Source organism: Triticum dicoccoides, chromosome 4B (assembly GCF_002162155.2).
Source record: "Triticum dicoccoides isolate Atlit2015 ecotype Zavitan chromosome 4B, WEW_v2.0, whole genome shotgun sequence".
NCBI lineage: Eukaryota > Viridiplantae > Streptophyta > Magnoliopsida > Poales > Poaceae > Triticum > Triticum dicoccoides.
The window spans coordinates 37360399-37374341 of NC_041387.1; positions in this window are offsets into that span (position 1 = coordinate 37360399).

Consider the following 13943-nt stretch of genomic DNA (forward strand, 5'->3'; position numbering starts at 1 on the left):
AAATAGATAAGGAACAAAAAAAAGAAAAAAAAAGAAAAAACAAAACAAATAAAGAAACTCAATGCCAATGGAAACCCGTAGAGAAAACAAAGAAAACAAATAAAAATGTAAAAGAGGCAAACAAAACCAAAGTAAAGCAAATTAAAAAAAATAAAAACCAAGAAAGAGAGAAACAAAATTTAAAAAAAAAAGAAAGAAAATAGAAAGAAAACGGTGAAAATGTAGAAATAAAAAATCCCAGTGAAAAAGAAAAAAACCAAAAAAACAAAAGAAAACCAGCATTTTTACCCTCAAATAGCCGCCCCTAGTATTTACCACAAAGCTGACTGTAAATCAGCTTTGCCCTTCATGCAGTATACCCAGGTTCAAATCCTGTGTGTGCTCCTCTTTTTCTTCTCCCTTTCTTTTAAGGGTGCGACCCGGTTTCTTTGCGTGACGAGCAATCCCCCTCAGCGAGAGTAACTTGTATCTCGCCTAAGGCGAGATATAGCTCCCTCAAGGGGCGTTGATGGGAGTCCTCCAATTCCTATCTGGTGCCTGCTTCACCGGTCACGGTGCTTTTCAAAAACTGGCGCACCCCCTCCCCCCTCCACATCACTGTGTATCTAAATGGGATGATCCATAGAGGGCTTTTTCGCGGGGGTTTTGAAACCTTGCCGTTATTGTTCTGAATATTTTCAAGGAGGTTTTTTCTAGCTTTTTCCCCTAATCAAGTTTTCCTGTTTTTCTTATTTTGTCTTTAGTTTTGTTGTTCTTTATCTTTGTTTTATTCATTATTTTTATTTTCCAAATTCATGGAGTACCTTTTTCCAGATTTTTTTCTCAAAATAACAAACTTTTTCAAATTACGATATTTTTTAAAGTCTTAATACTTTTTTCTTCAAATTCACAAACTTTTTTCATTTTTTTGGTAGGTGGGTGCAAGGCCTGCTGCAAACGCAACTATGGACGTTAGGAACGTCTGGCAGAGCAAAGTTGATGACTACTCGATAGCTCGGTGTGCCATGCTTTACGGCTTAGAATCGGGACTTCAAAGACGTTTCGAACGTCATGGAGCATATGAGATGTTCCAAGAGTTGAAGATAATATTTCAAGCAAATGGCCGAGTTGAGAGATATGAAGTCTCCAACAAGTTCTATAGGTGCAAAATAGAGGAGAATAGTTTTGTAAGTGAACACATACTCAGAATGTCTGGGTACCATAACCACTTGACTCAGCTGGGAGTTAATCTTCCTGATGATAGTGTCATTGACAGACTTCAATCACTGCCACCAAGCTATAAAGGCTTTGTGATGAACTATGATATGCAAGGGATGAACAAGACAATTCCCGAGCTCTTCACGATGCTAAAGGCTGCGGAGGTAGAAATCAAAAAGGAGCATCAAGTGTTGATGATCAACAAGACCACTAGTTTCAAGAAAAAAGGCAAAGAAAAGAAGGGGAACTTCAAGAAGAACGGCAAGAAAGTTGCTGCTCAGGAGAAGAAACCCAAGTCTGGACATAAGCCTAAAACTGAGTGCTTCTACTGCAAAGGGACTCGTCACTGGAAGCGAAACTGCCCCAAGTATTTGGCGGATAAGAAGGATGGCAAAGTGAAAGGTATATTCGATATACATGTTATTGATGTGTACCTTATTAATGCTCGTAGTAGCGCCTGGGTATTTGATACCGGTTCTGTTGCTCATATTTGCAACTCGAAACAAGGGCTATGGATTAAACGAAGATTGGCTAAGGACGAGGTGACGATGCGCGTCGGAAATGGTTCCAAGGTCGATGTGATCGCCGTTGACATGCTACCTCTACATCTACCTTCGGGATTAGTTTTAGACCTGAATAATTGTTATTTGGTGCCAGCATTGAGCATGAACATTATATCTAGATCTTGTTTGATGCGAGACAGTTATTCATTTAAATCAGAGAATAATGGTTGTTCTATTTATATGAGTATATCTTTTATGGTCATGCACCCTTGCTGAGTTGTCTATTTTTGTTGAATCTCGATCGTGGTGATACACATGTTCATAATATTGAAGTCAAAAGATGCAAAAGTTGATTATGATAGTGCAACTTATTTGTGGCACTGCCGTTTAGGTCATATTGGTGTAAAGCGCATGAAGAAACTCCATGCTGATGGGCTTTTGGAATCACTTCATTATGAATCACTTGGTGCTTGCGAACCATGCCTCATGGGCAAGATGACTAAAACTCCATTCTCCGGAACAATGGAACGAGCTATTGACTTATTGGAAATAATACATACAGATGTATGTGGTCCAATGAGTGTTGAGGCTCGTAGCGCGTATTGTTATTTTCTTACATTCACAGATGATTTGAGTAGATATGGGTATATCTACTTAATGAAGCATAAGTATGAAACGTTTGAAAAGTTCAAAAAATTTCAGAGTGAAATGGAAAATCATCGTAACAAGAAAATAAAGTTTGTGCGATCTTATCGTGGAGGAGAATATTTGAGTTACGAGTTTGGTCTTCATTTGAAACAATGTGGAATAGTTTCACAACTAACGTCACCTAGAACACCACATCGTAATGGTGTGTCTAAACGTTGTAACCATACTTTATTGGATATGGTGTGATCTATGATGTCTCTTACTGATTTACCGCTATCATTTTGGGGTTATGCTTTAGAGACGGCTGCATTCACATTAAATAGGGCACCATCAAAATCCGTTGAGACGACGCCTTATGAACTGTGGTTTGGCAAGAAACCAAAGTTGTCGTTTCTCAAAGTTTGGGGATGTGATGCTTATGTGAAAAAGCTTCAACCTGATAAGCTCAAACAGTGCGTCTTCATAGGATACCCAAAGGAAACTGTTTGGTACACCTTCTATCACAGATCCGAAGGCAAGATATTCCTTGCTAAGAATGGATCCTTTCTAGAGAAGGAGTTTCTCTCGAAAGAAGTGAGTGGGAGGAAAGTAGAGCTTGATGAGGTAATTGTACCTTCTCCCGAATTGGAAAGTAGTTCATCACAGAAATCAGTTCCAGTGATTCCTACACCAATTAGAGAGGAAGCTAATGATGATGATCATGAAACTTTAGATCAAGTTACTACATAACCTCATAGGTCTTCCAGAGTACGGTCCGCACCAAAGTGGTACGGCAATCCTATTCTAGAAGTCATGTTACTAGACCATGATGAACCTAGGAACTATGAGGAAGCGATGATGAGCCCAGATTCCGTGAAATGGCTTGAGGCCATGAAATCTGAGATGGGATCCATGTATGAGAACAAAGTGTGGACTTTGGTGGATTTGCCCGATGATCGGCAAGCCAAAGAAAATAAATGGATCTTCAAGAAGAAGACTGACGCCGACAGTAATGTTACTATCTACAAAGCTCGACTTGTTGCGAAAGGTTTTTGAGAAGTTCAAGGGGTTGACTACGATGAGACTTTCTCACCCGTAGCGATGCTTAAGTTTGTCCGAATCATGTTAGCAATTGCTGCATTTTATGATTTTGAAATTTGGCAGATGGATGTCAAAACTGCATTCCTGAATGAATTTCTGGAAGAAGAGTTGTATATGATGCAACCATAAGGTTTTGTCGATCCAAAGGGTGCTAACAAAGTGTGCAAGCTCCAGTGATCCATTTATGGACTGGTGCAAGCCTCTCGGAGTTGGAATAAACGCTTTGATAATGTGATCAAAGCATATGGTTTTATACAGACTTTTGGAGAAGCCTTATTTACAAGAAAGTGAGTGGGAGCTCTGTAGCATTTCTATATTATATGTGGATGACATATTGTTGATTGGAAATGATACGAAATTTCTGGATAGCATAAGAGCATACTTGAATAAGAGTTTTTCAATGAAAGACCTCGGTGAAGCTGCTTACATATTAGGCATCAAGATCTATAGAGATAGATCAAGACACTTAATTGGACTTTCACAAAGCACATACCTTGATAAAGTTTTGAAGAAGTTCAAAATGGATCAGTCAAAGAAAGAGTTCTTGCATGTGTTACAAGGTGTGAAGTTGAGTCAGACTCAATGCCCGACCACTGCAGAAGATAGAGAGAAAATGGAAGTCATTCCCTATGCTTTAGCCATAGGTTCTATCATGTATGAAATGTTGTGTACTAGACCTGATGTGTGCCTTGCTATAAGCATAGTAGGGAGGTACCAAAGTAGTCCCGGAGTGGAGCACTCGACAGCGGTCAAGAACATCCTAAAATACCTGAAAAGGACTAAGGATATGTTTCTCGTTTATGGAGGTGACAAAGAGCTCGTCGTAAATTGTTACGTCGATGCAAGCTTTGACACTGATTCAGATGACTCTAAGTCACAATCTGGATGCGTATTTATATTGAATGGTGGAGCTGTCAGTTAATGCAGTTCCAAGCAAAGCATCGAGGTGGGATCTACTTGTGAAGCGGAGTACATAGCTACTTCAGAAGCAGCGAATGAAGGAGTTCATATCGGATCTAGGTGTCATACCTAGTGCATCGGGTCTAATGAAAATCTTTTGTGACAATACTAGTGTAATTGCCTTGACAAAGGAATCCAAATTTCACAAGAGAACCAAGCACATCAAGAGAAGCTTCAATTCCACCCGTCATCAAGTGTCGGAGGGATACATAGAGATTTGCAAGATACATACAGATCTAAATGTTGTAGACCCGTTGACTAAGCCTCTTCCACGAGCAAAACATGATCAGCACCAAGACTCCATGGGTGTTTATCATTACTGTGTAGTCTAGATTATTGACTCTAGTGCAAGTGGGAGACCGAAGGAAATATGACCTAGAGGCAATAATAAAGTTGTTATTTATATTTCCTTATATCATGATAAATGTTTATTATTCATGCTAGAATTGTATTAACCGGAAACTTAGTACATGTGTGAATACATAGACAAAAAAAAGTGTCCCTAGTATGCCTCTACTTGACTAGCTCGTTAATCAAAGATGGTTATGTTTCCTAACCATAGACATGTGTTATCATTTGATAAACGGGATCACATCATTAGGAGAATTATGTGATGGATAATACCCATCCGTTAGCTTAGAATTATGATCGTTACAGTTTCATTGCTACTGCTTTCTTCATAACTTATACATGTTCCTCAAACTATGAGATTATGCAACTCCTGTATACCGGAGTGAAAGCACAAGTGCTCCCTAGGTGGTTTTGGTAATTAATGTCAACATATCTCTTGTTGGACTAACACTTTTATCTAGCATATTTTAGACAAGTTCAACTATGGAGTGGCATGGACTAAAGGATGTGGAACCCCTTCAAGATGCTAAGGACAAAGGATTGGCTCAAGCTTCAAGGTCAAGACTCTGCATTTTATGTTTTAGTGATCCAAGATCACATTGAGTCTATAGGAAAACCCAATACTATCAAGAAGGGATGAGGTGTTGCTTAATGAGTTTCTTGCTCCACAGTGCTTAGTGATATGCTCCAAAATCCTCAACTACTTTCCCACATCCACATATGTCCTAAACATAAAGTATGACTCGGCCCCACCGATTCTTTCTATCCGGCGCCACCGAGTTCAGATGTCATAGCCACTGCCACAAACCCTAGGCAAATCGGTCTCACCGATAGGGATCTCGGTCTCACCGAGATGGGATTGTAATCTCTCTGTGTATGTACATTATCAAAATTGGTCTTACCGAGTTTGAGCAATCGGTACTACCGAGATTACAATGCAAACTCTCTGGTTTACTTATACCAAAATCGATCCCACCGAGTTTGAGTAATCGGTCCCACCGAGTTTGCCTGACCAACTCTCTGGTTAGCTAATTACCAAATTCGGTCTCACCGAGATTACGTTATGCCCTAACCCTAACCATATCGGTCCCACCGAGTTGCATTTCGGTCCCAACGAAATCACTAACGGTCACTAGGTTTACTAAATCGGTCCGACCGAGTTTGTTGATTCGGTCCCACCGAGATTGGTAAATTGTGTGTAACGGTTAGATTTTGTGTGGAGGCTATATATACCCCTCCACCTCCTCTTCATTCATGGAGAGAGCCATCAGAACAAACCTACACTTCCAACTTACCATTTCTGAGAGAGAACTACCTACTCATGTGTTGAGGCCAATATATTCCATTCCTACCATATGAATCTTGATCTCTAGCCTTCCGCAAGTTGCTTTCCACTCAAATCTTGTTTCCACCAGATCCAAATCATGTGAGAGAGAGTTGAGTGTTGGGGAGACTATCATTTGAAGCACAAGAGCAAGGAGTTCATTATCAACACACCATTTGTTACTTCTTGGAGAGTGGTGTCTCCTAGATTGGCTAGGTGTCACTTGGGAGCCTCCGACAAGATTGTCGAGTTGAACCAAGGAGTTTGTAAGGGCAAGGAGATCGCCTACTTCGTGAAGATCTACCGCTAGTGAGGCAAGTCCTTCGTGGGCGTCGACCATGGTGGGATAGACAAGGTTGCTTCTTCGTGGGCCCTTCTTGGGTGGAGCCCTCCGTGGACTTGCGCAACCGTTACCCTTCGTGGGTTGAAGTCTCCATCAACATGGATGTACGATAGCACCACCTATCGGAACAACGACAAAAACATCCGTGTCTCCAATTGTGTTTGAAATCTCCAAACCCTTCCCTTTACATTATTGCAAGTTGCATGCTCTAATTTCCGCTGCTCATATACTCTTTGCATGCTTGCTTGAATTGTGTGAAGATTGCTTGACTTGTGCTAAGATTGCTAAAATCTGCCAAAAACTAAAATTGGGAAAAGGTTTAATTTTTATTTGGTCAAGTAGTCTAATCACCCCCCCTCTAGACTTACTTACACTTCTTCTCAAGGTCCTACAAGTGTTATCAGAGCATTGGTCTCCATTGCTTTGGTTTAATCACCATTGGAGGAAGATGGATGAGTCTACTTTGGGGAGTCTTAGACATAGAGTGCCTATACTTGATGGAGAGTATTTTCATGAGTGGAAAAATGAGATGCTTGTAATTTTCAATCAATATCATTTGAACAAGTACATTGCTAGTCCTTGTGCACCTTATGTTGATCCTATGCATCCTACCCTTGATGAGTCTATTGACATGATTAGGAATGTTAGAACTGTTAATCTTATCACTAGAGGCTTGCCTAGAAACTGGATTAGAAATCTGCCTACTCTTGAGTGTGCCTACACTATATGGAAATTTCTTGAGGAACGATTTCCTAATTATTCCTTGAAAAATCTGGATGAAATTCTTCATAAGTCTATTGCCTTGAGTAAGATGAATTCCAATGATCCTATGTTTGGCAACTGTCTATTTGAACTTACAGATCTTATGCGTGCCAAAGGAAATGTTGGAATTATTAGCGATATCATTTCCGAAGCTACTAGAATTCATAGAGGAGATTATTGTCAAACTCATACTAATGAATCACTCTCACTAGGAATTGATCCACCACATGACAATGTTGAACATGGATACTATGATGAGGATGATGATGATGACTTTGATCTTGATGATGCGATGAGACACTTTGGTCTTATGGCAAATCTTCGGGGATATATGGCAGGAGGAAAGGAATGGGTCCTTGATAGTGGATGTACCGATCACATGACCGGAGATAAAGACATGTTTCGTGAGCTTGCTGAAAATGATGGTCCTCGAAAGTATGTCACTTTCGGTGACAACTCAAAGGGTAAGGTGGTTGGCCTCGGTAAGGTGGCCATCTCACATGATAGCTCCATTCAGAATGTTATGTTGTTTGAATCTCTTGGCTACAACTTACTTTCAGTATCTAGACTTGCTGATTTTGGTTTCAATGACCTATTTACTGAAGTAGATTGCCAAGTGTTTCGTAGAGACAATCATAAAATGGTCTTTACCGATATACGTAGAGGTGATCTTTACATTGTTGATTTCACTAAAAAGGCTCAACCTAGAACTTGCTTCATTGCTAAATCCTCTAAAGGTTGGTTATGGCATAGACGACTAGGTCATGTTGGCATGAGAAACCTTGACAAACTTATTAAAGGAAATCATATCCTTGGTGTTAACGATGTCATATTTGATAAGGATAGACTTTGCAGTGCTTGTCAAGCAGGTAAACAGGTTGGAGGAAGGCATCCCCTGAAGAACATCATGACCACAAGGAGGCCACTTGAGCTACTTCACATGGATCTCTTTTGTCCCAACGCTTACAAAACTCTTGGTGGAAATTCTTTTGGTCTAGTTATAGTTGATGATGTTTCAAGATTTACGTGGGTGTTCTTTCTCGATGATAAATCGTAGGTCCAAAAGATCTTCAAAAACTTTGCTAGGAAGGCTCAAAATTAGTTTGAAGTGAAGATCAAGAAGGTTTGCAGTGACAACGGAACGGAGTTCAAGAACGCAAATGTGGACACCTTTCTTGACGAAGAAGGGATTTCACACGAGTTCTCGGCTACGTACACACCTCAACAAAATGGAGTTATTGAGAAGAAGAACCGGACACTCATCGAAATGGCAAGAACGATGCTTGATGAGTACAAGACGCCAAAGCACTTTTGGGCAGAAGCGGTTGAGATAGCTTGTCATGTAACAAATCACTTGTATCTTCACAAGCTATTAGGCAAGATGGCATACGAGCTTCTCACCGGTAACAAACCCCAAGTTGGATACTTTCGAGTATTCGGCTCAAAGTGCTACATTCTTGATAAGCATCGTCGTTCTAAATTTGCTCCTAAGTCTCATGAAGGTTTCCTACCTGGTTATGGCTCAAACTCTCACACATACCGTGTCTACAACAATTTCACCCGAAAGGTTGAAGAAACGGTAGATGTGAAGTTTGATGAATCTAACGGCTCACAAGTAGAGCAATTGCCAATTGATGTAGGAGACAAAGACCCCTCTGAAGCAATCCAAGACTTGTCTATTGGCAAGATTCGTCCAACGGAGGTGAAGGAGAGTACCTCGTCCGTCCAAGTGGAAGCTTCTACTTCACGACAAGATGAACCAAGAGTTGATTCGGAAGCATCCACAAGTGGGACACACCAAGATGAAGAAAACGAGGAAGTACATCAAGAACGTCAACAACCTCCTTCTCCACCACGACAAGAGAACGACAACGCCAATAATGAAGAAGGCCAAGAAGAAGAAGAAGAAGAACAAGATGAAGAAGATGTTCAACCAAGACCCAAGCAAAAGCTTTCGCGAATTCGAGCAAGAATTGCTAAAGGCCATCCCATCGAGCAAATCTACAATGATATTCAAACCGGGAGAATCACTCGCTCTAAAACTCGTTTAGCTAACTTTTGTGAAAACTATTCATTCATCTCTAGAGCATTGAACATATGAAGGTTGAAGAAGCATTGGAAGATCCGGATTGGACAAATTCTATGCATGAAGAGCTACACAACTTTAAGAGAAATCAAGTTTGGACATTGGTTGAGAAGCCCGACAACAACCACAACATCATCGGTACTAAATGGGTGTTTCGCAACAAGCAAGATGAAGATGGACAAGTAGTTCGCAACAAAGCACGTCTCGTTGCCCAAGGCTACACACAAGTCGAAGGTATGGACTATGGTGAGACTTATGCTCCCGTTGCTAGACTTGAGTCCATTCGCATCTTACTTGCCTATGCTAATCACCATGATATCACCTTGTACCAAATGGACATTAAAAGTGCTTTTCTAGATGGTGAAATAGAGGAGGAAGTTTATGTTAAACAACCTCCCGGCTTTATCAATCCTAAGAAACCCAATCATGTCTATAAACTTCGCAAAGCTCTTTATGGTCTTAAACAAGCTCCTAGGGCTTGGTAAAAATGCTTAACTAAGTTTCTTCAAGAAAAAGGATTTGAAATTGGTAAAATAGATTCTACACTTTTTACTAAAAGGGTTAATGGAGAATTATTTGTATGCCAAATTTATGTTGATGATATTATATTTGGATCAACTAACCCTCATTTTAGTGAGAAGTTTGGAAAGCTAATGTCGGAGAAGTTTGAGATGTCAATGATGAGTGAACTCAAATTCTTCCTTGGTTTGCAAATCAAGCAAACTAAGGAAGGTACTTTTGTCTCTCAAAGAAGTACACTAAGGACTTATTCAAGAAGTTCAATATGCAAGAATGCAAAGGTATTCCTACACCCATGCCTACTAGTGGACATCTTGATTTGACCAAAGACGGTGAACCGGTTGATCAAAAAGTTTATCGCTCTATGATTGGTTCATTGTTATATCTATGTGCTTCATGTCCCGATATTATGCTAAGTGTGTGCATGTGTGCAAGATATCAAGCTGCTCCTAAAGAATGTCATCTTAAGGCCGTGAAAAGGATAGTGAGATATTTAATTCATACGCCAAATTTTGGCATTAGGTATCCTAAGAGGGCCTCTTTTGATCTTGTTGGCTACTCCGACTCGGACTATGCCGGAGACAAGGTTGATAGAAAGTCCACTTCGGGTACTTGTCAATTTCTTGGTAGATCTCTTGTGTCTTAGTCCTCCAAGAAACAAAACTCGGTATCCTTATCCACCGCCGAAGCGCAATACATTGCCGCTGGTTCATGTTGTGCTCAATTACTTTGGATGACCCAAACTCTTAAAGATTATGGGATATATGTGAAACATGTTCCATTGCTTTGTGACAATGAAAGTGCTATCAAAATTGCTCATAATCCTGTGCAACATTCTCGAACTAAGCATATTGAAGTTCGTCATCATTTCATTTGAGATCATGTTGCTAAGGGTGACATTAAACTTAAGCATGTTCGCACTGAAAAGCAATTAGCGGATATATTTACTAAACCTCTTGATGAGAAAGTGTTTTGCAGGTTAAGAGGAGAATTGAACATCATTGATGCTTCAAACTTGGAGTAGAAACTCCACTGGATACATGCAAGACATGAGCTTATGACTAATCCTTGATATTCCTCTTATGATCTTATGTCTTGGATATATTTGCATCTTGCATGTCATCTAATCCATGTAGGTACTTGGTTGAATCAAATTCCATGAGATTGTAACCTACTCATATCTTGAGCAATCTCTACATCACCAAGTCTCTACACTATGGTGGTTGAAGACAAGGAAGCACGAAACCATTCGAACATATCCTTTGACAAATTTACTATTGAGCTTCATGATTGTCATTTTGGATACACAAGTGCTCTTCCATGCAAGAACTAACCCATGTAGGAAGATGAACTCAAATTCCAAGTGGTGCTCCCAACTCTTGATGAACTACATCAACCTTGAGCAACCCACACAAGTTCAACTACATGATAAACACCACCACCCAAGGTATGTTATTCCATCTTAGAGAAGCTTTACTCTGAGACATGAGTCAAAGCAACTCGACAAGATGTGAATATATCAAGATGCTTAAACGAAAAATGGTAACCCCATTTTGAGCTTAAACGATGAGTATGACCTATGATCAAGTGATCTCACTTGACTCCTAAGTCAATATACTCGAACATAGGTGACTTTATCGCCAACCAATTCTAGATGAAGTTCTCTCGTGTTCGTTTCTGTGCTCTTGCATTTGTCTCATGCATATTTGTTTCCCCTTTCAAAAAAAACTTCATCTAGATTTCTTTCTTTTCTTCTTTGTTCTGCATTTCCTGCATCCAATTCGTTGCATATCATTCACTTAATTCCTTGCAAATCATTGTGAGATCTTACTAGTCTAGTGAGTTGAGGTGACAAGTGTTTTCTCTGTGATGAACTCGGTTTCACCGGTTTGTTGTTTTCGGTCCAACCGAAACCTTTCGGTGCAACTGAATCATACCACTCGGTGCTGCCGATTTCACTACAAGAAAAACATTTTGCCACCTATTCATCTTTACTTTTGATCCAGCTCCACTCAATGAATCTTGTTCTCTACAAGCATCACATTTTTATCAGTGCTTTGTGCTATGACTCAAGGATCAAACCCATTCACAACAAATTCCAGAAGGCCCTTTGTCGGTGTCAAAACCGGCGGATCTCGGGTAGGGGGTCCCGAACTGTGCGTCTAGGCAGATGGTAACAGGAGACGAGGGACACGGTGTTTTTACCCAGGTTCGGGCCCTCTTGATGGAGGTAAAACCCTACGTCCTGCTTGATTAATATTGATGATGTGGGTTACAAGAGTAGATCTAGCACGAGATCAAGGAGGCTAAACCCTAGAAGCTAGCCTATGGTATGATTGTTGTTCGTCCTATGGACTAAAGCCATCTGGTTTATATAGACACCGGAGAGGGCTAGGGTTACAGAGAGTCGGTTACAATGGTAGGAGATCTACATATCTGTATCGCCAAGCTTGCCTTCCACGCCAAGGAAAGTCCCATCCGGACACGGGACGAAGTCTTCAATCTTGTATCTTCATAGTCTTGGAGTCCGGCCGATGATGGTAGTTCGGCTATCCGAACACCCCCTAGTCCGGGACTCCCTCAGTAGCCCCTGAACCAGGCTTCAATGACGACGAGTCCGGCGCGCATATTGTCTTCGGCATTGCAAGGCGGGTTCCTCCTCCGAATAATTTATAGAAGATTGTGAACACCAGGATAGTGTCCGGCTCTGCAAAAATAAATTCCACATACCACCGTAGAGAGAATAATATTACACAAGATCAATCTGCTGACGTATTCTGTGGCGTAACGTCACACCACTTCCAAGCCTTTACTCGAATTGTTTTTATTGTTCCACCTCAGCGCGTTTAGCGAGGCGGTTTCCTTGGCACGTCTGTCGAAGCAGAGATCGTGTTCCCCTTATTCCGGGATTCCCATCAATACGGACATGGATAACCCAACCGCGCCATTGATTGTGACGCTTGGGAGATAAGCGAGTTTTACCAGGCCGGTGGGGATGCGTGTTTCTGTCCGCCCATATAAGGGGATAAAGATCCAACCTTTTTACCTGCGCCTTCTTCCTCCTTGGCTTATCCATCTCTGCGAACTCGAGCTCTAGCGCCCAAGCCCGCACATCTCACCTCAACCTTCTCCAAATATGTCCGGAGCGGGAGGCAAGTGGATGGCCTCCTCCGTCACGGAGGGGCATATCCAGAAGCTGCGCAGCGCCGGATACTTGTCCAACGACATCGCACATCGGCTCCCCGACGAGGGAGAGCTCATCCCCACCCCCAGGCCCCATGAGAGGGTAGTATTCCTTCCCCATTTCCTCCGCGGACTGGGCTTCCCACTTCATCCCTTTGTCCGGGGGCTCATGTTCTACTACGTTCCAGATTTCCATGATCTGGCCCTGAATTTTATTCTCAACATCTCGGCGTTTATCGTCGTGTGCGAGGCCTTCCTCTTCATCCAACCCCACTTCGGCTTGTGGCTCAAGACCTTCAGTGTCAAGCCGAAGGTTGTGAAGGGCAGCCAAGCGGAGTGCGGAGGCGCCATGGTGGGCAGGATGTCCCACGTTATGTGGCTGGAGGGCACCTTTGTGGAAACCATCAAGGGGTGGCAATCGGGGTGGTTCTACATCACCGAGCCGCGTGATCCCGAATGGGCAGCGGCCCCCGAATTCAGATCCGGCATCCCCACACGGCTCACCTCCTGGAAAGAGAGCGGCCGGATTTGGGGCGATTCGGAGGAGCTAACCGGACTCCAAGTCTGCATCCAAAAGCTGGTGGACAAGAAGCTCAAGCTTGTCAATGTAGTCCAGGTCATGCTCATTCGCTAGATTCTCCCGTGCCAACGACGGGGCTTCAATATGTGGGAGTTCGATCCGGCGCAGCACCAGACTTTGAATGGGCTCTTCGACACTACGTACGAAGAGGTCTGGAAGGTGCTGTTCAAGGGCGCCGAGGCTCCCGCATCCGCTACCGAAGATCGCGGATTCAGCTCGCAGTGTCTAGCTGACGAGGTAAGTGATATTGTCCTTTACGGGATGCTTGTTATTCATAGTTTGACTCTATGCGGGATCTAAACTCCCTTTCCTTTGACAGGACTGGCTGAAGAAGGCCGCACAGGCTATCTGTCCAGCCCCATTGCTAGTGGACCCAACTGACGCCCGCCTAACGGGGCTGCTGGCTC